At 38.8% G+C, this 26,169-nt stretch overlaps 1 protein-coding gene and 1 long non-coding RNA gene across 3 annotated transcripts in view; one reads left to right on the forward strand and one right to left on the reverse strand.

Moving 5' to 3' along the window:
• Positions 1-291: 291 nt before the first annotated feature.
• Positions 292-26,169, forward strand: part of CUNH1orf21 (chromosome unknown C1orf21 homolog) — a 223,797-nt gene continuing 197,919 nt past the window's right edge. Inside the window, exons 1-2 of one of the 2 annotated variants that reach the window (XM_088153994.1) lie at positions 348-400; positions 10,330-10,379. The gene's annotated coding sequence lies outside the window, so the exon portion shown is untranslated. Of the gene's footprint in view, positions 401-10,329; positions 10,380-26,169 lie in introns of both variants that reach the window. The other variant, XM_088153995.1, reaches the window with a different exon arrangement.
• On the reverse strand, positions 5,031-17,828 carry LOC148214128 (uncharacterized). The gene is made up of 3 exons (XR_015798475.1): positions 17,647-17,828; positions 5,983-6,032; positions 5,031-5,518 (listed from the first exon to the last, which is right to left on the reverse strand). It is a non-coding gene; the product is annotated as an uncharacterized LOC148214128 (long non-coding RNA).

The raw sequence follows: 26,169 nt of genomic DNA on the forward strand, positions 1-26,169 counted from the left end.
CACATGACTCTTGGTGGCTAACAATAAATAAAAACAAGATTAAAAACATTATAACAAAATGATAAATAACATACAGTGCAGCTGAAAAAAGCCAACCATCAATAATTAGCACAGCCATGATATGGGCCCAACCACATATCCAGGGCCCCAGGCTCAATGACAAAACCAGATCTTCAAGGCCTTACAAAAGGCCAGCTGAGTCAGGGAGTCTGATATCTGAGGGAACAATATTCCAGATAGTGGCCATCACAGAAAAGGCTCTCTTCCTGGGTCTTGTCAGATGACACTCTCTGTTAGATAGCACCCACAGCATACCTCTCCTGCTGGATATAACAGGACGAGTAGATATGTATAGTATTCTGTTGGAGAGACAGAGACAGAGACAGAGACAGAAAGAAAGGTCAGTAAAGTTAGTAATTAGTAAAAGTAACATATTAAAGGTCTAAATGCTTGTTGGAAGTGAAATTTTCATGAACTCCTTGTAAGAAACTGTGGGGAAGCTGGGAAAGGAAGATAGCAGGTGAGTCAGTTGAATTCAGCCCAGGTGGGGAGAGATCTGGGAAAAAGCATTTCATTTTTTATATATATAAATTTTATTAAAAGTTTAAAAAGAAGATAAAAACTAACAAAAACGAATATAATGTAAAGAAAGAGAAGAAAGGAAAAGAAAGAAAAAAGAAAAGACAAAAGTGCAGAAAGAAAAGATAAAAAGAAATAGAAAGAAGCTTCTGATGACCTTTGTAGAAAATATAAGTACAATTAGAAAGTTATCTCTTACTCGATGATTATAGAGTATAGCTCACTTTTTTCTTTTATCCAATTTTTTTCCTAATAATCAAAACCACAAATCATAAGTGCATTTTTTTCTGTTTCATGCAAAAAGTCTATAAGGGGTTTCCAGTCAGCCATAAATGTAGATATTATTTTTTTTCTAATCAAAGAAGTCAATTTAGCCATCTCTGCAAGTTCCATCATCTTTACTATGTCAGGTTCAGCTGGCACTGCATGCCTAGGAACTTCCCCAGCCGCGCTTTAGTCAATTTCACCGCTCGAGCGCTAGCGCAGAGAGAGGAAATGCGAAACCGCAAGCTAATGAATGGGCCACCTGGCGCCACTTCACTAATCTGGAGCGGATGCCTTGTGTTAACTCCAGAGGGCCGCGGGCGCTATAGACAAAGGAGAGAGCCGTGGAATTGAGGAAGAGATCAGCACGCGAGGGGATGCTCCCGGCTGGGCTTCTATTTCAACACCCATACTTTCACCCAAGCTAAACAACAGGCAGCAAAATATAATTTCAAGTCTGTCAGATCCAATCCTCCTCTTTCCTTTGCATCTTGTAGTACCTTATATTTAACTTGGGCATTTTCCCCTGCCATACAAATTTAGATATAACCTTCTGCCATTGTTTAAATCAGGTGTCAAAACAGATATTGTCTGAAACAAAAATAGCATTCTAGGTAAAATATTCATCTTAACCACAGAAATTCTCCCCAACAGTGACAACTGTACTTTGTCCCATCTTGACATATCTTTTTTAACTTCATTCCATATCTTAACATAGTTATTTTGAAATAACAAACAATTCATATTTATCATAGTAATACCCAGGTATTTTACCTTCTTCTCAATCTTAAAACCTGTTTTATTCATCAGTTCTGTTTGATTTTGTATCTTCATGTTTTTTGTTAACATCTTTTTCTTCTGTTTATTAATCTTGAAACTTGCTAAGGCCCCAAAATCTTTTAATTTACTCATTAAAACTTCAATTCCCTTTAAGGGGTCTGCAAAAACCAAAACCAAGTCATCCACAAAAGCTCTCAACTTATATGACTCTTTTTAAAAAATCTTTATGCCCACAATCCTCTCAACTTGTCTTATATCTCTATTCAATATTTCAAGAACTAAAATAAACAGAAGAGGGGACAGTGGGCAACTTTGTCTTGTTCCTTTTTGTATCTCACATGGTTTGGTTAGATCTCCATTAACAATTATTTGTGCCATGTGTGAAGTGTAAATCAATTTCACCCATTTTATAAAATGGTCTCCAAAATTCTATCTTCCAGAATTTTAAACAGGAAAGCCCAGTTCAGATTGTCAAAAGCTTTCTCTGCATCTAAAAAGATCAATGCAGCTTGTTTTTCATTGTGTTGTTCCAAATATTTCAAAATATCCAGCATAGTTCTAACATTATCCTTTAGCTGTCTTTTAGGCAAAAACCCTAATTGATCCTCATGAATAAATTATTGGAAAATTATTTTCAATCTTTCACCTAAAATTGTTGTAAGCAACTTATAATCATTATTCGGTAATGAAATTGGTCTGTAGTTTCTTGCTAAAGTCAGATCTTGACCCTCTTTAGGTATTAATGTTATATTAGCATCTTTCCAAGTCTCTGGCATCTTTCCTCCTTGTAAAATAGAATTCATTGTACTTTGTAGAGGTTCTAAGATTTCATCCTCAAAACACTTATAATACAAACTTGATAACCCATCTGGTCCAGGCACCTTTCCTAATTTATTCTTTTTAATAGCTTCTGAAACTTCTCTTATTGTTATAGGTCCATTCATAATTTGTCTTTGTTCTTCTGTAATCCTCAGTCGATTTTGTTTTCTGAGATATTCCTCTATTTTCTCCAAACATTTCATGTCCTCTATACAAATTATTCTCTAAAATATCCACTCTATCATTAACTTGTTTTACCTCTCCAGATATTTGCTTTATAGAACTTTCCATCTTTTTAACATCTTCTCTCATCCCCTCTCTCAACTTCACAAATCTTTCGTCCATTCTTTTTTCAAAAGCATCCATTTTATTTCCCATCTCTTCAAATAATTTCTGAAGTATATCTTGTGTAACTATTTTTTCTGCACGTTGCTCTAGCCAGCCCCTCCTGCTTTCTTTTGCCATTTTTCTAGTAGACATTTTTTCTAATGGTAATCCAAAAGTGAAGATGTCTCAAGCAGGCAAAATAAAAAGACAAGCCTCTCCTCCCCCCCACCCCATTATCCTTTTATGGCTTTGACACTTTCGTTTTAGTAGCTGTGGATAACATCAGCCACAACATGCATCATATCTCCATGGCAACTAAACATCACAGTCTGATTCTTTGCCTTATCTCTTGTTATGTAGATTCTGCCAATTAAATGTACTCTTTAAGAGAAACAACAAGCATTCCCATGCGGATGGGTCTCTTTAACTAGCTTAGTGAAAATTTATACCAAAGCACTTTTGTCAAAAGTAAAAATGATAAAAATAGAAAAAAATACTGTCCCCTTGTCCATTTAAAACTTTCTTACATCATCTCTTAATTAAGCTTTTTGCAAAGAGTTCTTGGATTTTTAAATCAAAGTTTCTCTTTCTTGTTTTTTTGTGATCTCAAAAGGTTTAACTCACCACAAGGAATCTTACTTTTGTCACAAAGGAAATTTTTCTTCATCTGTAAATTAATTACTTCCCAAAGTGATTAAGAAATGGGGAAGCCAGAGCTTAATGTCCATATCAGCTCTACCACAGTTAGGAATGTAGATGGAATCCCAGGACTTCTGGCAGCTTGACTCCCCAGCCAGCTACAAAAACTTTTCCATTTTTGCAGTTTACCCACAAGGAACTGCTGTCAGAGTACACGTGGTTTACTTCATGATCTCCCTTTGATCTAGGGAGATTGCACCAGCCAGAATCCACCTTCCAGCCGGTGTTCTCAGCTGCGGTATCTCTCCATCCCTTCGGAGAGCATCACTCCACCATAATTCCCCACCAGAAGCTTGGAAAAAGCATTTCAAAATACTGAGACTCTGCCTTAATTAACTAATCCTAAAGGAGGTGGAGAAATTCCATTGACAGTTTCCAAGATTTTAAGCTTACAGACCTTCCTGAAATCTCTGACATTTTTGCTTGCTTAGTCTCACCAGCTCCATGAGACTCAGTGTTCCTGTTATTGGTTGATTTGTCAATAATTGTGAGGATGTTGAGTTGATTTGCCTCAGGGAGTCACCCCATGAATTCAGGAAAGGTATTTGCAACCATGGTGGCCTAGCTGTGGCATATTGTCTCCTAACAGGTTTGTCTGGATCTATTTAGTAGCTGTTTGGGTACCAGGTAAAATTCTTTGTATTTTTGCCAGGCTTAACTATATTAATCCTTGGAGTTAATTTGGTTGTGTGCCAATGTTGTTTTAATTTCTTTTTGACTTATGGTGAATTACTTTATTTTACAGTTTTAACTTTTATCCTATGAACCCCTTGTAAGGCAGGACAGAATGTAGTAAATAAACTCTTTCCACAAAATCCTGCCTTTAAATATAGACAAAAAGGCTTCTTTGTTTAAACGACTTGATTTATAGATCATCAGGGTGGCCTGACAGCTTCAGTTTTATCTGTCTCCATGAAGTTGGCTTGCCTTGTCTCCAAGCATGGTTTATGCAGCCTTGGTCTTCTATTTTTCATGCCGCAAAACATTGGTAAAAGATCAGAACAAGATGTTGTTATGTCAGCAGCAACCTCTACTGTGGCCACCAGGACTGGGTTCCATGAAGAGTCAAAAGTGAGGAAAGGCTGAGCAATACAGATATAGATGTATATAATTGGATTGACCCACCCATCTGCTTTTTTTTAATCCATTCAATTGTGTCCAATTCTCGGAGACTGCCTGGACAAGTTTTCTTGGCAAGGTTTTTCTTGCATTGCCTCCTTCCTAGGTCTGAGAGAGAGTGACTGGCCCAAGGTCACCCAGCTGTCTTTGTGCCTAGGCAGGACTAGAACTCACAGTCTCCTAGTTTCAAGCCTGATGCCTTAACCACTACACCAAACTGGCTCTCTCTAATTATGGAATTTGTAATAAACATCTTATTGTGAAGGGCAGTCTTCCACTTCAACACATAAGATGGAATTTGAGGGGAAGGGGGGAGCTTATGATACTAAACCAAAAAAAAAATGGAAATTTGATGCTCTGTCTTTCTTATCACTTGCCAGCTATTGGTACTGAATTGATTCAAGAGATGGCACCCTTGTTCCTCACATCTAACAAGGTGAGGAAAAGAGCATTTTGCTTTTGCTTCTGACTCAAACCAAGCTGTAAAAGGATTTCCTTGACCAAAAAGCCAGCAAGACATCACTACATCCCCTTCCCTCTCCCCACCAATCCCCAAACATGTGTTGCAGCGTTACAAGGCCAATCTGTCTCTGTTGTTATATTTAGCTTGGTTTGCTGAGAACAACAATCTTGTCTGTTTTTAAATTGGCATTTCATGCTAATGAGATAGTACTCAATTCAATTTTTAACAATATAATATGCACCACACCACAAGACTGCCAGACTTCAAATACTGATGTTGTTCATGCAAATATATTATTGGGATGTTTGGAATGACTGACAAAGGCACAAAAATCAATCCTCATTCATGCCTTAGAGAAGACAAGAACTTGGAAGTGATGCTAGGATAAAGGCTCTAACAGAGTAAGGAAGCTACCATTCTTCGGCTGGCGGTTTGAAGAGGCTCCCTCTCACAGCAAGAGGAGGAGATCTGAAAAAGATTTAGACAATGGGTTAATTAATCTAAGAAGAGGTGAACTTCCATGTAAGATATAACAGTAGCTAACTATAGTAATGGTTTCTGTAGCCAGAATGGGAAACAGCTGAGGAAGGAGAATTGAGAGAGGCAGAGGAAGGAAGACCAGTTTTCCTGTGAAAAGACTGGTGGGCATATAAGTTTAGTTAAGAAACAGAATCAATACACTGCGCTGCAGCTCAGGGGAAAAGTAATAATAAAGTAGGATGATCAGAACTCAAATCTATCAGTGAACCAAGCATTTGAAGTGGCTGTTAAAAGGTTTATTAATGAGGGGAGTGGTAGTTCTAGTTATGGAGAAAATATTATATTTGAAGTAATGTAATGCAGAATTATGTGGAGAGCTGAGGGGCCTCTGAAAGTGTCCATTAAGCTTGCAGTGGCATTTAGACATAGTGGAGTGAAGAGTCCTATTATACCTTCACATAATAATGAGGTGTGTATGCAGGCATCCTTTTAGTACCACCACCTATGATCAAATTAAGAGAACACGTATCAGGAGCCAAGGGATGCATGAAAAGATGGGATGGGAAAAGCCAAGGGATGCACACAGAGGTTCTCTTCTTTCTGTTGATCAATATGGATTGTCTTATCATGGATGAGGGCACCAACCTGGTTTGTTTTACCAAGACCTGGCTGGGGCCAGAGGACAGTATTCCCCTCTTGGAATTGTGCCCATCCAGGTTTCAGGTTTTGTACCAACTGAGACTCCAGAAGAAGGGAGGAGCGGTGGCTGACAACATTCATGCATCATTACGAGCTTTCAGAGGCTCTGCTCCACAGGTAATCAGATGTGAGGCACTCTGGTTGAAACTGGGCTTAAGGAAACAGGTATATGATATGTTGCGTGGACTGAATCTGCCATTTGCTTATTACTATGTTTTTAAACTAAATTGTGTATCTGATATTCTGAGTTTATGTTCTGAGCCACGCTGAGTCAATTGGAGTTGAGCAGCATCTAAGTCCAAATAAATGAACAATTAGGCAATGTTAACAACATTGGAGCTGTGGAGTGAAAGAAGATGCAAGATATGTATGGCTAGGTTCACACCTTGGACTAAGCCCATAAAATAGTTTCTTAGGGGAAGTTGCTTAGCATAGGGATAGCAACCTTTTTCTGGTTGTGTGCTGGAAGCCTTGTGGAGATTGATATTGGCTATTCACCTTTTACTGCATTAAAAATGCTTTAAAAATCACTGAAAATTGGAAGTGTTGGTATCCAATTTCAGTAGCATGATTCTGAGGTGCAGTTGAGGACCAAAAAAATGGCATTCTTACAATATGTGAGCCCTGCTGTTATAGTTAAACATATGCTTGCAACTCAGGGGGTTGCGCAAACCAGGTATATGTGATTTAACCACTAACCCATAATTAACCTAGCCAGAGTTTGCATGATACTCAACCTAGCCAATTAATAGACAAGATGTGTAAGAGAACCGATACAAGAAAATCATCTGAAAAATCAGCGTAGTTAATTTTCAAAATGTTCTGGAAAAAAAATTACTCCTTTCATTTAACCTTTCACTAAATCAAAATGCTTCCAATCAGCATACAACAATATTTCCATTAAATCTTAGACCAAATCATATTTTTCATGCACCACTGATGAACTATAATTCTCTACACTTAACTGAAGACTTGCTTGGTTTTCTGTTTCACTTTCCTGTTCCTATCAATACTCTGTTCTGTTCTTCTTTAATAACACAGCCCTTGAGTTTCAGATCAGATATATAATGTGGCAGGCTTCTCTTGTTTGTATGACTAAGTCCTTTTCCAGTGGTGCAATGGGGGAAACTTCCCTAGCACCCCCCACCGCCAGTGCATAGAAGGACTGCCAGACAGAGTATGGTTCTATATTTGAAATGATCAGATATATCAAAGTACCAATATTTTTTCATTCAAGTGAATTAAACAAATCTGTTAACGTATAATCCCAAGAGTTATTTCAGTACTTTGAGTTTCCTATACAGGTAGTCTTCGTTTAGCAACCAAAACTAGAATGCAGTTGTTAAGCAAAGCAGTCGCTAAGTGAAACCAGCTTATGATCTTACTTCAGCTGTCCTTTGCTTTACAGACCTGTGACGGTCATAAATGCAAGGATTGGGCGTAAAATTACTTCTTCATCACTGTTGTAACTGTGAACAGTTGCTAAACAAGGTATCGCTAAACAAGGCTGTTGCTAAACGAGGACTACCTGTATACTCTAATTTATTTGGACTTCATCTTCAATGGACAGAAATCAAAGGCAAAAAATTACAGACATAAGATGCAGTGAGAAAAAATTAGGTGTGTAGGTCTCAGACAAACATACTTCCCAGGATATCCAAACCCTATTTTATATCAATCCAATCTTTATTACAGTCAAAGACCAGCATAACCTGTTTTATATTATAATATTGGGCAAGCTGCAAGTTTTGAGTTGAATGCAGTCCATAAACACTATTTTTTAGCCTGCAGAAACTGCATGCTTTAGGCAATTTTATATATCATATAATATTGTATCATATCACATTACTACTTTGCCTATTGCAATCTTTAATTTCCCCCCCAAAGCAATAAAAAATAAAGCACATTCTTTGGTGCCAAAAGATTGCCTAATTGTGTTAGAACAATCAAGTCATGATACGTGCCAACAGATCATTAAATTTACCATTTATCAAGTGAATAATATTTTTTCAGTATTTTCAATTCTAGAAGAAAGTGAGAGAAATTACCTTCTCCTCCATGCCTACAAAACATCATTACTTAGATACTTAAAAAATAATGTATGTACATTCCTCATCTTGAGTGGGCCAAACTCCCTCCCTACCTCTCTGCTCATTGTGATTCTGTGTGGTTCTGAATACAGTGCTATATTACTTATTACTATTGTGTGATATTCATCTTCTTGCCATTAGCAAGAGAAGGAAAGGGAGATTGTATTATTCATGTTCCATCTTTTAGGACCCATGCTCTAATATTCTATAAATGCATTCTTTATTACTGCCTTCCATATATATTTTAATTTTTACCAGGAGTTTCATCAATATTATAGTGAAACATAGTTAGTCTAAGTCTCCCATGTGAACTTCTTAGATCAGCTCATCAGAATAGCCATTGGTGCTCAACAGTTCATCCCATTTTTGTATTCTTGGAGGCAGTTGGGTTTTCTTTGTTTTCTTCTTTCATTTACAGTCTTGTTATTAGCTTCAGGAATGAAATCGAACAGCCTGGATCCTGCTTAAGGGACTAGTCTATGACAGGGCTCTGACTATAAGGGAAAGGAGAACCATTGCTGAATCTCCTCTTTCCTTCTCCCACTTGTCCCCACAGCCAGTTCTCCACCATTGGACATTCTAATATTGAGAAGACTTCAATTATGGAATGACAAGAAGGGTGTTAAGGATCCAAACCTTGTTGAGTAGCCTCTTTACTATAGAATGGACTGCCAATATGTCCAGTGGCGGTCCCAATGGAGATGGACATTTGTCTGTTGAGTAGAATAGACTGCCAGTCCTAGCATTATTACCTGGAGAATATAAGAATGGTTATAATGGGGGTACTAGACATCCTTGGGCCAAAATACAACATGCAAGCAAAGCTAGACCTTTAGCTAAGGAAATAGGAAGCAATAAAACATGGAAAACTGAGTTTAGCTCTCAAATATATCTGATGAATTTTCTCAGAATACTTTCATTTGCTGCCTAGTAGGCATCCCAAGGCCAAGTATTCCATAATTACAATGCTATTATAGAAGATTACAAATATTATTCCATGGGATCCTCTACAAAAAGAGGAAAACCTTAATTATTGCCCAGATTCTTTCAAAATGCCCTGGGTTCATTTTAGGAACAGGAAACTTTATTAATAAAAGAATTACTGTTCATGGGCATGGTTAGATCAATAGTGTCATTTGCAAAACCTGTCCTGGAGTGCAACGCAAAGTTTCTATGTGTCCTCAGAGAATGTTCTCACTGTGCCCCAAAGCCTATTTTGCATCTGACAGGCCGTTCTTCTTTCAGAGCAGTAGTCATGACAACAGAGTGTATACGTAGGGAAAAGAAAAAGGGATTTATTTTTTTCTAAAATGCATAAATTGATGCAATTCTGGCTGCTTGCAACCTGATCTAACTGAGGCGCTTTTCTAAGACTATAAGCAGCAAAACTAACAGAAAAGTTAGTTTGAAAAAACAGAATCGAATGCACCCAGAAACTTTTTGTAGCTTTCTTAGACCTGTATCCAAAATGCTGGTGGTTAAGGATAGACTGATTACAATATTGCTTTCTATATTTGTAATTCTTTTTTAAGATGATGATGATGATGATGATGATGATGATGATGATGATGATGATGATGATGATATCATCTATGACAGAGTGAGAAATCCTTATTGGCATGAAAGACATGTTACTCTTTGTAATACTTTTGGGAGAAGGCATGATGATATCAGTGGGTGGGCCACCGCATTCTCCCCATCTCTAAAAACCCATTCCTAAGGGTCAAATCATGTTATGCTATTCTGCATAAGCACTATGTGACATAGCAAAGATATAAATACAAACAGACGTATACCTATGACAACTGAACTTATTGCACAAATCTGGCCTACGTACTATACCTGGGAATAAATCTTACTGAATTCAGTTGGACTTTTATCTTCTTTTTTGTGCATTTAATATACTTTAAGAATATGAAAATGAGTTTCAGAATTCAGTTAGCAGACTGAAATAAAATAACTTCTAAATAAGCAATTTCCTTTGACTTTTCTCCCTTTTGGATTTCACAGTGACTACACTAAAGGTATGCTTCTTAAATGTCTTGGCTCATCTTCAAAAGGTAAGCAGGGCCAGATCTGGTTAATACTTGGAAAAGATGTCACCAGGAAATACTATAGCTGGAGATTACCCTAGGAAGTCAAACAGACATTCTAAAAGAAGATATAGATATGCCTGATTATTATGTGGAGTAGTGGCACAGATCTGAAAAAAATAAGCCAAAAACAAAAAACCTGAGGAATTCTGATTTGATTTTGAACATAACTTTGGGGGGGGGGAGTGGGCGGTCTGGTAAGGCTCAGAAAATCCTTCCATTGGCAGGAGTTCAGTTTGGCACTATATATCCTCAGCGCACCATATGGCTGTTCACACATTATTTTTACAAATAGAACAAATGCCAGGAAAGGGTAAAAGACGAATTCCTGAGTCATGTCATTCCTTCCACCTCTGTTATTTTTGATGTGTATGTCTTCAGCTTAATGTCTGAATCTGGATGTCTCCCACAGAACATTAGACTATGAAGTGGGACCCCCGCCTCAGAAACTATGGGGGTGGAGATGTGAAGAACGATGTAATTTTGGCGTGGGGCTGAATATGCAGCCTCAATGCATTTTTTAACTACAGTGTCTGTATTTATATGAGCAACATGAATGGAGCCCTGAATATCTTTTAATTCATAGATGAGAATTCTGAAAGTGGAGAGCAGATCTGAATGACGGACTTCTACCTGAACTTTTGAGAGGCTTCAGGGTAGGAGCCGGCACAGCACAAAGTCAGATAAATCGAAGTCAAAGTCTATTCAGCTCTTCCTCTCAGCTAGAAAGATTCAGGACGGATCGATCAAGAATAGAGATGTTGGCGATTCCATGTGTGCCATTATCCCAAGTCCACTCTTAGCCCTCAGAGAAGCAGGCTAAACACCTGCATAGGGGTTATAGTTCATCTCATCTTGGAAATGGGCATGCTGGCTAAGAATTCTGGGTTGTGCAGCCCCAACACATCTTGGTGCTAACCTTGGGGGAAGTCAGAGTAGTCATGATGTAAAAGGTCCTATCAAACTGTAGCACTAGTATAAATCACTGAGATAACTGCCACCCTGATCAAAGCCATAGACTTTTCGTTGTCAACTGGGCCTGCATGGGGTGGATACAAAACTGGGGAAGTTTGGGGAAGCAGGAAAAACTGCGGCCAGAAAAATATATACAAATGTGAATGAGAAAGGCACTATAGGTATCTCATTTCAAGACGAGACAAGAGGAAAATAGATGCATCTGAAAGCCTGTTGCATGTCCCAGACTCTGCCTGTTTAATCTGAGTTGAAATATTTCTCTGAGAGAACAATAAACCTATGGAATAACTCAGCAAGTGAAAAACCATTGAAGCAAGTAGTGTAAATGATGGAATTTCAAAGACAGCAAAGGCTTTTTATGGTGAGACAAAGTGAATTGGATTGACAAAGAAGGGAGTAGGGGTTGAATTAAAAGGGCAAAGTGCCCTTTTCTGTCAAAAGATGCTCATTCTCGAGGCCTTGCTGCTGCTGTCCTTGCTTTGTTTCAGTTAAAAGATTTGGAGTTGATCTGAAATGCTGCCTTTGTACGCAGTTAATCACCAAGGCCAAATTGCATGTGGAGATGAGTGAGCACCACCAAAATTTGCCTTTCTTCTTTTCAACATGCTCCTCGAAATCCTCACTCGATGGATGCCAGTTTTTTAGCTACATTTAAGATTCTATTTTTCATCTGCAGGCTTCTTTGCAGCAGGACGCAAAGGATGTTCACCCAACATCCAGTTTCTTTGTTTGGTTATTACATTCCAGGCCCTCCTTAAGTTGGCAAAGTGGGTAACTCTGCTTATTTATTCACCAAACTATTCAGGTCATGTGGAAGTGGAAAGTCTGATTTGTTTATAAGAATTAAACCCTCCCCCTCCCCTTCCCACTGTGTCTCATTGGGCTCCAATGCTTTGGAGATTAAGTGTCAGAACCAACAAGGCACAAGATTTGTTTCTCTGCATCAAGGTACTTTTTAGTGTCCAAATCAACCTAACTGCTGTCTTTTGTCCCCACTCATAGTCTTCTGGAGTGGGCAGCCATAACAATTTAAAATAATAAGATCATCATCATCATTAACAACAACCACCACCAGTCAGGACCCTCTAGACCAATGTTTCTCAACCTCAGCAACTTTAAGATGGGTGGACTTCAACTCTCAGAATCCCAGCCACGCTGAGACTGAGAAACACTGCTCTGGACCACAGGTTGCTCTAGACCATGGACTGTTCCAGTGCCTGTTTTGTGGCTCACTCAGTATTCTAAAATTGGTGGAGCCAAAATGTCCAGACTTCCTTTTAAAGTAGCAAAATGGGTGCCTTTTACCCCTTAAACTCCGCCCAAACCTGCCTCAAAATTGAGATTTTTTTCCTATTTTTGGGAGAGGAGAATTAGGGGCCAAATATGTTCCTCAACCTCTGCAAAGGAAATCTATTCCCCAACATTTAGATGCATAGTTTCTTATACAGAATAACCTACTCTATTGTCTGACTGATGCCCAGTTTTTGACCAAGTTATTCACTCGGCCTTCAGAGTTTGGTTGCCTGTTAAGGAGTTTGTTCTACAAAATTTCTGAGGTTGGCTGAAGCTTGACAACAGTGTGCTCCTTTGTTGTTCTGCTCCCTGCTTTATACATAAACTGGATAGACATGTGAATAAAAAATGTGTCTGCTGCTGTCACTTTTAATTTGATATCTATACACATTTCTTCAGCCAGGCTGTTCTTGATTGATTTTTTTCCCTGTTTCTTGCTAATATGACACGTATTTAATTAGATTATAAGCTTATGAGGTCAGGACCTGTCTGTTTTCTTTTTAATCTTTGTACAGACCCAGTACTTTTATGCACATCATAAATAAACAATAAACATAATGGAATTATTCCCCTGACACATTGGTATTCCTTGCCAACAAGCTGACTCAGCGTTCTGAGTGACTATTGCTTTAAAAGCAGTCAAATGAGTGGATGGATTCAATTTGCACACCAAAGGCAGCAATCTTTTCTTGAAAAAAACAGTTGAAGAGCATAATAATTACTTATGGATATAGAAAGAAAAATCAATTGTAACCAATATACTGAAAGCACATGACTTTTCTTATATCTAATTTATAATGGGACTGTAGAATTTGATTAATTTTACCCTTGCCCCCAAAAACACCCTGTAATTCTTTGCCCCCCCCCTTTCTAATGGTATTTGCAACTAAGTGATTTCACCCTCCCTCTGGATATTTTTCTAACATTTGTTGCCTGACCTTCTCCTTTACTGTATGTCGTTTCCCATAAATATTCCGGTATTTCCAATCAACTATTCCACTCACTTGTTCAGTAATTCTTGAGAGGATACAAACAATGATTCAGTACTGTCCCTTCTGATAGTAAATTCCTGTTTGTTCTAAGTACTAAATCCTCTATTTATCTGTATAAGAAAATTGGATTAGTCCACATCCCCAGACACTCCTTTGTCTGGATTTTCCATGCCTGATACTTGTTTTATGTCATGTTCATACTTTCCCTGGATATCTGTATCATACTTTTTTACAGATCCTGTATTAATTCCTCTCCTTACCTGTATTAATATGGTCAGATTTCACTCACAATGTGTTTATTATTATGAACTGATTTCTTAATTAGAATAAATCATAAGCTATTGTTTTATATTGCTGCATTTGTTTTTAATAGCAAGTTGTAGTATGAGAGATCTCTCTCTCTCTTTATTTTATACTCTGTAAAATAAATTATACAAATAGTACTTTGTTTCAAGTTATGCATATATTTATGAATGTGATGGTTCTTATTATATAGAAGTCAAACCGGTCACACAACCTATCCTGAACACATATCACTAGAGTTCAGACTGGGGAAACCACTTGTGTAATTTATTTAAAAATTATGATGTACAGCTTGTGTGGTTTATATTTGTTGCTTTTGCTTAAGGTCATGGCTAGGGAATCTGTGAGATCTGAAATGTTATAAATTTGGATAGCAACTTATTTTGAATGACACAAAGCCCACAAAGATTATTATTGATTGCTAGTATAAGGAAAGGACCAAGTGTTCAAATGCTATTTATTTTGAATAAGAAGTAATAAATAGTGCAAGGAACTGCAGCAGGAGAAGAGTTTATCTGCAAAAAAAGAAGTCAATAAATTAGGTGTTTATGTGGATATGGACGATTCAGTAAGTTCTCTGCTTATAGAACAATGTTTCTGGAATAGATTTCTTTCTACCAAGAGGATAACAGATCTTCCTTTCATTATTCGTTGATTGTAATACTCCCATTAGGAATGCCACCTGACCAGGAAGTAACTGTTCCAATGTTTTCTTACCCTCTGCTCCAGGTACAAAGCTTATTTGGATGGGGATAAAGGTGAACCTTACAGCAATATTTATTTTCAAACATTGCACATTGTAAATGCGCTACCTAGCCAGATATATGAGCTCAGACCCAGCTCATCAATTCACTATGTAAGTAACAGGCAGAGTATGCTTAGAGGTATGTTTCCCTGTAGAACCTACCCACTGGCCATGTTGAGCAGAGGGGGAAAAAGTCAATAATGAGTCATAGCGAGACCAATAAGGCCTCCCTATCACATGAGACGTTTAGTTTTATGCCTGAAATCCAGTTCTACAAAGCCAAGCAGCTGCAAAGGAAGATGGATTGATGGTCAGGAACTAACTGGCCCAAAAATTATCAACAGACTGAAAGCAAGAATGTAATGAAAAACTGACTGGAGAAAGAAGAAAAACTGCTAGGAGTCTGCTGTTGCTACATAATTGGCAGGATGACAGACTTGAGGAGGTGGCTTGGAAGGAATGGTTTGATAAGGCCCAGTTTGTCTTTGTATGTTGGTGAGGTCAGCTGACTATTTTTAGACTGTGGACAGCATTCAAGGCATTATAAGAGCCTAGAGGACACACTTGACTTACAAAGCATAGGGTGCCTGAATGATATGCATTCTAATGGTCTAGGAGGTCTAGATTTGAGATTTCCTCTGCCTGCCACATCCCTGCCTTCAACATTTTCAGTCTTCACTAGAAGCAAGCCCAGGCTCAGACAACAGTTACCTGCTAGCTTCAGCTAAAGAACAAAAGGGAAGCAATTATCATTACCTTCACTCCCATTGGAGTCCTCCAGTGATCACACTCAGCTCTACTCATTAAAATTTGGAAATTCTAACCTGGTACCATCCAACCCATGGCCTCCAAGTAAGTGGAGACTATACATTCCTAAAATCTGCAGCCAGCCTGAACACATTCATGACTGGATCACTACTATCTGTGATTCTTGTAAACCACTGTTTAAAGTGACTCTGGGGAATGTGGACCTGGAAGTAGACACCTGTCAGATAAAGTTGCTTAGATCTGTCCCAAGTTGGACTCTGCCTTATGGCAAGGTTCCATGGAGGTGACTGGGGCTCAGTCTAGCTAGATTACCTGGAAGCAGTTTGATCCTGTTTAGGTATGGGAGGAAGTGGACAGGGTTTTTGAATTGTAAGCTTGGCTACCTTCATATAGGTTCCATGTCCCTTCAAGGTTTCCCAGGAGGTGATATGCAGTTAGGGCCTGGTGGTGGTGAATTCTTCTTTGAGACAGGGGGTAATCCCACCCACTCTTATGAAACAGTGGTTGTGGATGACCTCTGGTGGAAACAGGATGGGGATGTGTGTCCATCCTTGCTGTCCTCTCTTTCTCAGTGACCTTTGATACCATCAATCATGGTATCCTTCTGGACTGACTTCAAGGGTTGGGAGTGGGGAACACAGTATTACACTGTATCTCTTTCTTCCTCTGTGATCAGCTCCAGCTGATGTTGATGGGGAAGAGAGATCTAGCCCACAGCTCCTGCTTTGCTGGGTGCCTCAGGGCTCCATGTTCTCCCTGCTCCTGTTTAACTGCTGAGTGAGGTAATCCACCAGCATAGAGGGAGGTATCGTCAGTAAGCTTTGGGTTTTAGGACCCCCTGGATCCAAGGATTTTCTATTTCTTGTTCTGATGGTACCTCAAACAGAACCAGTACGCAACTTGAGGGACTTCCTAGACTTGCAGCTCTAGTCCAAGGAGCAGGTGGCAGCCATGGCCAGGAGGGCTTTTGGACAACTTTCCAGGACCAGGAGGCTCTGCTCATAGCCATTCATGTCATAGTCACCTCCTAGGTGTATTACTGCAATGCACTCAACATGCTTTCCTTGAAGAGAGTCCAGAAGCTGCAGCTGGTGTAGAATGCAGCAATATGGACAGTTATGAATGTGCCTTGGTGTGTGCATATTACACCTCTGCTCTGCGAGCTGCATTGGCTTCTAGTGTGCTTCCAGATGCAATTCAGGGAGCTGGTTGCCACCTATAAAGTACTTCATAGCATAGGTTATTTGCAGGACCACCTCTCCTTGGTTGTTTCCACCCCATTAGATCCAACATGAGAGGCATGCTGCAGATCCCATCAGTCAGCAAATGCCATCTTACAGGATCCAGGAACCAGGCCTTTTCTGTGGCTGCACCTGTCCTTTGGAACACTGTTCCCCCCCACCACCACATTAGATTGGCCCCAACCCTGCCAACTTTTTGGAAGGAAATTAGGAGATAAATGTATTCCTGGGCTGGGGGGTGGGGGTGGTCAGAGTATTAGCTACAGCCCAAGATGTGGTTATTATCTGGCTAGACTGGTTTGGCTCCTTGACTGCTGTTCATGTTTTATATTATATTGTTCTATTGTCCTTAAGTATTATAAGCCACCCAGGGTCACTATTGTGAGATGGGCTGCTATATAAATTGAAGAAAGGAAGAAAGAAACCCCATCATTCCAGGCTAATAAGAGGAACTATCTTGAATATTATTAAAGGAAATCAGGGCTGTGAGCTCCCAAATTCTAATAATGGATACATTAAAAAAAAAAATCTGCATTTGTATTAAATTAAGACGATTGACTTTATTTAGGCCTATATAGAAACTAAGATTTAGTTTCTCCAACTGCCATAATTGCTAGTACCAAAACTCTTCCAGAGGAAAATCTATATGAGATCAGGGCAAGGTCCTTCTTAGTCAAGCAGTCTCTTTCTCACTGTGGCCAGCCAGATGCAGCTGAGCCTCTTGCAGGCAGAAAATTGAGACATCCCTCTCTCCCATCGTAATCCTCCATAGTTGCTATTTAAATGCATTCTGCACAGAGAAGTTTACACAACAGTCTCTGATGAGGAACTTTGCCAAAAGCTTTTTGAAAATCCAAGCATACAGATTGACAGGGTCAGTTCCATCCATATTCCTGCCAATACTCTCCAATACTCACCAATTAGAAGGTTGGTAAGGCAAGATTTATTTTGCAAAAGCCACGTTGATTTTCCTTCCGCAAACCTAGTTGCTCCATGTGCTTGGTTTTTCTTTGTATCTCCATGTCATCAATTTGGGCAGAACAGATGATCAAATGGCCAGGGTTTAAATTCCCAGATCTTCCCTTGATTCCTGTTTCAATGGCAACCTTCCAATCCTATGGCATAGAAACTGATTTGAGAAACAAGTTTTATATTTTTGCTAGGAGGTCAGTAATTTCACATTTGAGTTCCTAAGAATTCTTGAGTGGATGCCATCAGGTCCTGGTAATTTGATCTATAGCTCTGAAGATGCCCTGTAATATCGGGGTGTCCATGGGGTGGGGTGGGGGGCAAAAAGTCATGGTGGTGGCTATTAGTATGTATTTAAAGCAAGGTTCCAATTTCCTCCCTGAAACGAGTCAGTGCAAACTTATGTTCCTTATTATCTGTAAGAAAGTGGTGGGGGATGTTGCCTTCAAATCAGTTTTTTACTCCTGGCAACTCATTGGACAAGCTCCTGCAGTTTTCTTGGCAAGATTTTTTGGAAGTGGTTTGCCATTGCCTGCTTCCTGGGGCTGAGAGAGAGAGAGACTGGCCCAAGGTCACCCAGCTGGTTTTGTGCCCAGGGTAGAACTAGAATTCACAATCTCCTGGTTTCTAGCCTCATGCCTTAACCACCACACCAAACTGGTTCTCTAAGAAAGTTTAGTTTAGTTTATTAAAATATATGGTGATAGACCAAACATACAGAATTTTAAAAATACATTACACTGCATCCATTTAAAAAAAAAAAAAAAACTTTTCATGCCTGCACACGATACATCTAGAACAGTGTTGTCCAAACTTGGCCACTCCCCATGCTGGCTGGGGAATTCTGGGAGTTGAAGTCCACTCATCTTAAAGTGGCCAAGTTTGCACAACACTGATCTAGAAAATCAGTCAGGTCCAAAAACTTCTAATTGACATAGCAATGGTACAAAATTTGGCTACAATTCTGGATTTGTACAATTCTGGAGATGCAAAAAATGTCTCTTTCTCCTAATTTTTTTCTTCAAATACTCCTCAGATACTTTTTGTTGTTGTTGTTATTCCTTATTTTCACCTTCTACCAGAGTTCCTGCTCCTATTTTGTACTTCTTATGAGAACAGGCCCTCTGTGTACTGAAGGAAGCTTTTTCAGCTGTTACTGATTCCTGAAATTGATATCATTTCTAAGAATTCTACCTTGGCAATCCTGAACTTCAGCCTGCTTCATAGCAGCCAGAATGGATTTCCAGGTCTGTTTGACTATATTTTCTGAACCACAGTCACTGCCTCTTCCCCAGTATGATCTAGCAGTTTATCCAGAAGGGTGTGTGATGTCTATAACCAGGCAGGCAAAACACCATGGGGCCTACAGGCACATCACAAACTCATATATCTGTGTTTCTAATGTTTGAATTGTCCACAACCAAAAGCCTGTCGCCCAAGAAGGAGCACCCAAGGTTTAGGTTCCTCCTACAGGAATCTAATCCTCAAAGAGATGTCCTCCTTCCCAAGACCCCTGTTCTCTTAGACACCAAGGGAGCTACCATCCTGTGAACAGAATGAAACTAATACATCCAAGAAGGTCTTGTCTACATACCTCTCTGGTTCTTTAACGGTCTCTCATTCAACCAATTTGTTTCATCAAAGCCATGAGCTCATTGCACTGAGTGCAAATCTTGACTAATGCCCAACGTACATTTGACACTCTGTACAATAAACTGGAAAGTACCTTGCCTCCTGCTGGCTTTCTACCTTCATTCTAGTTATTGTTTGGAATATGGTTTTCTTATTCTTCTTTAACAATTGTTTGTCATATATTCTAAAGCCATATATTATATTTTTACAGCATTTGGGGCACTGAGTTCCTCACACAAGTCTCTAAAGTCACTTTAATGCTTAGCCTCTGGAAGTGGGAAGCCAGTGTTTTCTTCCCCCACTAAACTATCTCACACAATTTTCCTGTTTGCCCTCCTAGTTGCTTGCTTTGATTGCAAGCTCCCAAGTGCCTCTTCTTTTTCTAAAGAGCGCTGACTGGGACTGAGATGTTGGCAGAGAATGCACTTCAACCTATTAGCCATTCACTTCATCAGTGAGTCCATTGCAGCTATAAGCCCCCTCCTGCTTAGACTGTATGCTTGGCAAGAGAGCAAACAAACAACTCACCCAGCCAGAAAAAAAAACTCACCACAACCTCACCCAGTTATCCAATTTTTTTTAAAAAAACATGGCTAACCAACTCCACAAATACACCGGTTCCCTTGCAAAACTCCCCTGTTCCTGTTTGCCGTCTTGTGCACTAGCTACCATTTGCCTCATTACTTTCAAGGATTTGCCCATTTTTTGCAAATATGAAGGATAGTTCTTTTGCTCTTTTAAAACAGATGTAAAACAGACTGCATCCTATTGGTGGCATTCAATGCTTATTAATATAATTACAGCTATTATTCCTATGCCTATAGTAGGAAAATGTTTCAGAAGAAATTATATTTATAGAACCATGTGTCAAATAGTCTGGATGAAAGTTAGCCACAGTTCAGAGTAATATAAATAATAGATACAGTGAGGGTCAATGTCCTTAAATAACTTATCTGATATGTTGTGGAAAGACGACTTACACAGCTGTGAATAAAACTAAATATACTTCCACTTATGACAGGAATGCAAAAGTCTTGATGGTTCACCAGCACCCAGCTAGTAGAAAAGTTCCTATTTGTTTTCAGTCTGGAACCTAAACATTTTTCAGCCTAAGAAGCAAAAGAAGGGAAATTTAGAGAAATCTACCATAATCACCAGAGAAAAGTAATAGGACAGAGTAGATCACATAAAATGTCCATCCAAGCCTTGCTCACAATAAAGAAAGATGGCTCTTCCCAGTGGTAAACCACGTTGTTCTAGGGAGCAGGTATGACTAATATATTCCTGCTAAGTACGGGTACAAGGGAGATTCCAAAAAGCAAAAGACAAAAGTGATTGGCACTGAACATATTCCAAAACAAATGTTTTATTTATCAAATACTAAATGTTTGAGTTCTTCTTCTTTCTGGACAAGCTAATTTCTTGGAGCAATAAAGAGGTAAAGGCTGGCAATCAATTAGGGTGGCAAGGTCTCCAGTAGCTCACTCTGTCCTTACAGTCATCCCCTCCTCTTTAAAAAATACTTGCACTATGCTTGTCCATATTGGCTAAAGGCAGACACATGGAGTAAAGTCCTTCTAGGACTTAGATAAAAATAAAAGTTATAGTCCCATAAAAGAACCCCAGTTGTGGAAATAAATTTTACAAGAAGGCAAAAAAAAAAAGATACAAGTGATCTGGTCAAAAGACCAAAAAGTTAACCACAGATGTCAACTCAAGAAAATAGAGCACAAGGTCATGGGAATTGATCATATTCAAGCCACAGTATAGAAAATAATAGTGTGGAATTGGAAAGTCAGCAGGTACACGCTGTATATGTCCAGAACTGGAATCAAGCTAAGAGGAGGGCAAGAAGGTAGTCACTGTAATCATTGAACAAGAACAATAGCTGATTTATTGCTTTCAGAAAGTCCAGTTACATCTGGAAAGCATCATCAGATAGGACTAAGAGATCAGTCATGTGGTCTTGCACTTGTTCTAGTTGCCACCTTGCACTGGTGCAGCCATGAGCCCCCCTTCCCCATCTTTTTCAGTAATGTCTACTTTTATTTGTGGGTACAGGATATGTGTGATAGGAAGAAGGTTCTGTTGGATGCAGGCTATTATTTGAAGCCCTGATTTATGTCGTCCCATCTCACAGATCTTACTGTGTACTCATTCCTCACAAACATAAATGACATAAATAATGCATACCTATAAACACATATCCACTTAAGGTGCCTGTAACAAGAAGAACTTTTCAGAGGTTATCATGTTATTGTCTGCTGTGGTATACATGAATTTTTCAGTCTTATTCTAAATTGAAACATAGTGCTTAGGAAAATTTCACAAATGTGAACTGCAAATTCTCTCTTCCCTTCTTTAATATCTTAATATTAAGGCCTATACCTAGGGTCCATTACATGCCTCACCTGGTTATATTTTTGAAAAATAATGTTTAAAAAGTGGGAGGTTTAGAAGTCCCACCTTCCAGTATCATCTTTAAATGGAAACAGATCCGATAAGCTTTCATGGGGGGAAAAATGTGGGGTGGTTTGAACCCTGTAGTTCATTCAAGAAAATGCTCACTTGCCCAGAGAAGGAACGAAAGGAAACAAGGATGACAGGAAGAATACTGAAGGAGGTAAAGTAAGAGACAGAAATGGCAGGGAACATTCCAGTAGATTGGTACTGCTCATCATTCTCATGGTGGCCATTTTGGGAAGAGTTCCCAAAACACGTTCTCAAAATTCCTAGGGTGTTTACTAACCTTAAAAGGGTATGGACACCTGTTCTAGATCCTGAAACATAGTTTTAAAATCCCTTGTGCAATGATTCAAAAGTTTCTGTTGCAATATGATATCAATATTTATTCACTTAATACCTGGAATCATAAGCTGTAGGCAAGCTAGTTTGGCTGCAGAAATACAGAGCACCACTAGATAAAAGCAGTTTGGGAGCCTGAATTTGAGTTACAGTTTATCAGAGGGAAATGTATTTTTGTAACTAGGCTCAGCAAATTTGAATTATACTCTTCCATAGAGTTAATGGGCTTTGAAATCGACAGGACTTAAGGTACTTAACTATATAGCACTGCGTTTTGTTGATTGTGTCTGGATTTACTTGTGTTTTCAGTTCATCTAAATAGATTGGGGAAGTTCCAGTTTGCAGTTGCAAATCAAATAATGATATCTCTCTTTGATCACAAATGGGTATTGTTGTGTAGTGTTACTGCAGGCTCTGCACTGTGATGTTGTAATACACATTTCATCATTGTGCCCATTATCTTATAGAAATGATTGTTGTCCTATCTGGAATCAGAACTTATTTCTAGAGATAATATTTTTGAGTGGTTTTTAAAACAATAATTACATTATAGGTGTGTTTTTAATAAGACAGAAATATTCACTTTAATAAATATAGTCAACACTTACCAATATATGTCATAAGGAAGAATAAACAACTCCTCCCCGCCCCAAAAACTGATATTCCAACTATAGTATGCTCAAGGTTACAATGGTAATTTTTGTGATGTGTATTTGCTTCCATTTAAAAGTCTAAACTACCCACACTTAAAATTTACACTGTGTATAAAAGTTCTCTCTCACTCACTCCCTCACACCCACACCCCCATGCACCCCTTCTACAAGGTAGGTTAGTACTGATTATCCCTGGGGTCGGGAGAAGAGTTGAGAGCTCAGAAAACATGGGCCTGCCAAATACAACTAGAGATTTCTTCTGTGTAGGAGCCCCAATTTTTATTCATATTTCCAATATTAAATGTGTCTTATTCCATATCCACATCAGTTTCAGACTTTAAACACAAAAGCCAGCACAAATATTGTTAAACATTTTTACATGCACATGTCCATTATGTTTGCTTTACTGTACACAGTTGTTCAATGGTTCTAAACTCTTAATGCAAGCAGTTTTACCTATTATTAACTTATTTTTCTCTGTGCTTTTCTCTACTGTGCACATTTTGGGATGTATTTTTCACATGGTTAAAATGCACTACAACGTGCAGGAAAGTGCAGGTTTTGACATGTTTTCTTTCTTTCTTTCTTTCTTTCTTTCTTTCTTTCTTTCTTTCTTTCTTTCTTTCTTGTTTTGGAAATGTGAATTGGGTTTTAGTAAAACTAGACTACAAATAATGGAATTTCTCCTTCCTCCATTACTTCCTATCCCTTATTGGTAGAGGCCCAGAACCACCCTGGCATGTAAATTTACCAGAGAAGGGAACTCTCATTGTATCAGAAACTGTATGCCAGAGATGACAAATGGGGTGTTGACAATTTTTTCAAGCACTGGCTGCTTGAAGACCTTGTAAGAAGAGAACCATGTTAATCTATGGTGGCAAAAAATCAGGAGTCTAGTAGCACTTTTTCCAGCTAACACATTTTATTAAAAGGAATAAGCTTTTGTGAACTGCCGCTTCCTTCATAAGATGTATAGGGTGGCTAGACTGATGTAGGATTTAAATTGGGGTGAGGGGGAGCAAAGGGGGGAAGGAGGGGAAGATAGATTGGTTATTCAGATGCATGTGAATACATGTGAGAGATTCATCAGGATTCAAAGCAAGGGCAAATTAATATCAGAGCACTTCATCCTTCCAGACATTCTATGGCAGACCTCAAAGTGACTATTTTGGAAAAACAGGTCTTTAAAAGCACCATCAAGGATGAGAAATATATCAAAGGTTTCAGGGAGTCTCAGAAGGTCTCAACAGACACAATGGGTTTTTAACACATTACAATTGTTAATTGATAAGGTACTTGTAATCTGACTCACATCTAACATCTGTACTGTATTGCATCTGCATTTTCTTTCCCTTCCTTCCCCCCACTAATCTAGACATGTTGGAAGACTCAGCTGAGATGAAAATATAAGATAAGGAGAAGAGAAATGTAAGGTAAATTATAGGACAAACTTATGAGGGATTCATGATTTGGAAGTATTACATAGGAAAACTTGAGTGCAGCGAGGTGAACATCAGGGAGCAGTGTGAGACAGCTTCTAGAAGGGCTAACCCATTTCTGGGCTGCATTGGAAGAAATATTATATCAAAGATGCATGAAGTCCTTGTTCCTCTTTATGTTACATTGGTGATATCATACCTGGAATACTATGTACAGTTCTGGGCACCACATTTCCAGAAGGATATTGGCAGGTTATGCAAGGTTTAGAGGAGAGTGACAAAGATGATACAGGGACTTGAGGACATATCCTATGGGCAGAGTTTGAAAGAAGGACATTCAGTATGGAAGAAAGAAGACTGGGAGGAGTTGTGATATCAGTATTCAAGTATTGCCACAGTCATAATAAGTTTAAGTTGCAGCTGCCTAGGTTTCATTTAAATATAAGGAAAAACTTCCTGATGATACCATTTGTACAACAGTGAAATATTCTACCCACTGGGTTTGTCCATCTCTGGAGGTTGAACATCCAGCTCCCAAGGATGATTTAACTGGTTTTCCTGCACGCTCACAGAAAAATGGACTAGATGATCTTCATAGTCCCTTCCAGTTCCACAATTCTATGATTCTTACACACACCTCTGAATATTAACAATCAAAGTTATATCATTCTGCTTTCGCTTGTGTTTTTTGCTCACTAAAGAGCAGTACATCCATCTACTCTTAGTCATCCACAAAGTATATTTGAGGACTGCCAACATTAATATGTACTGCACATGACAACAGCTACCAGATTTGGGGTTTTCATTGTACATAAATCAATCCCGCTAATCAGCCTTTTGTCCTGAAAGATTCATTATTGTTTGATGATGCTTATATTCTGTCGAATTATATGGTTTGGAAACCAAGAGAGAACAACTGAAATTAATATTGAATACTTTTATGGTCCTATCCTTTTCAGGGGAAATGGCCTCATTTGCTGAGGTGGGGGGCACTGAAAATATAATGTTCAGATTCATCTTTTCTGTTCAAGGTGGTAAAAGTAACCAAATCAAATACAACCTCAGGATCCAGAATAATTTCTGCACCTACTTCATTTACTGAGCCATTGATCACATTGTTCATATTGCAATTTACTCATCTTACAGCCCAAGCTTTTCCTAGCTTGACCTAGTTGGAGGATGTGATAATTAAATCAACCTCAGTTAAAGTTCTGGATAGGCAGCATTGCCAGTGTGTCCCCCCTTCACCTTTTAAAATCTCATTAACTTGAAGTTCTAAGCTTTTGAACAAGGAAGAAAGAAATCCCAAACCTCTTTTCTCCGTGGAGAAATAAAGCCAATGAGCACATCTTAGAAACTGAGACTACAAGTGCTGGCAGAGTGCTAATCACAATTAGACTTCATGTTCTGGAAATGGAAATCAGCTACTCCCACATTTGAGCAATGAAAATTACTGCTCCCTACCCCAACCCTAAGGAAGTGAAATCAATTACTCCAATCATTTATTAACAAAAATAGCTACTTTTGCCCTGAGGTGTAAAATAGCCTGGCCAGGGTGTCTGAAAGATTACAATTCTGCAGTCCTCTCTGGCTCTAGTTATTGTTCACGAATTCAGTTCTAGATAGAATGGGCTTTAGTTTTTCAAGCTCCTTCAATCATACACTTATCAATCCTTCGCTGTATTTGAGTGCAACATGGCTACCCCTTTGGAAGATCATGTCTGACATCTATCTGACTAGCAACTGCTTCTGCCTGATTGATTTGGGCAACAGAACAGGCTAGGATTCCTCCAAAGGATAACATGCAGTATCAAAATTCCTACAGGTTAGACTTCTTTGGACCTGTTGGCCTTCTGTAATTATCTTACTGTGGGGGTGATCGCTGGTGTATTATGCTGTTATTATGCAGCAGGGATATTAATCTCTAATTAAAAATAAATTA

This window comes from Python bivittatus, unplaced genomic scaffold, assembly GCF_059951505.1.
Source record: "Python bivittatus isolate LINGU-HERP-01145 unplaced genomic scaffold, Pbiv_v1 ctg000700_np1212, whole genome shotgun sequence".
Taxonomy (NCBI): domain Eukaryota; kingdom Metazoa; phylum Chordata; class Lepidosauria; order Squamata; family Pythonidae; genus Python; species Python bivittatus.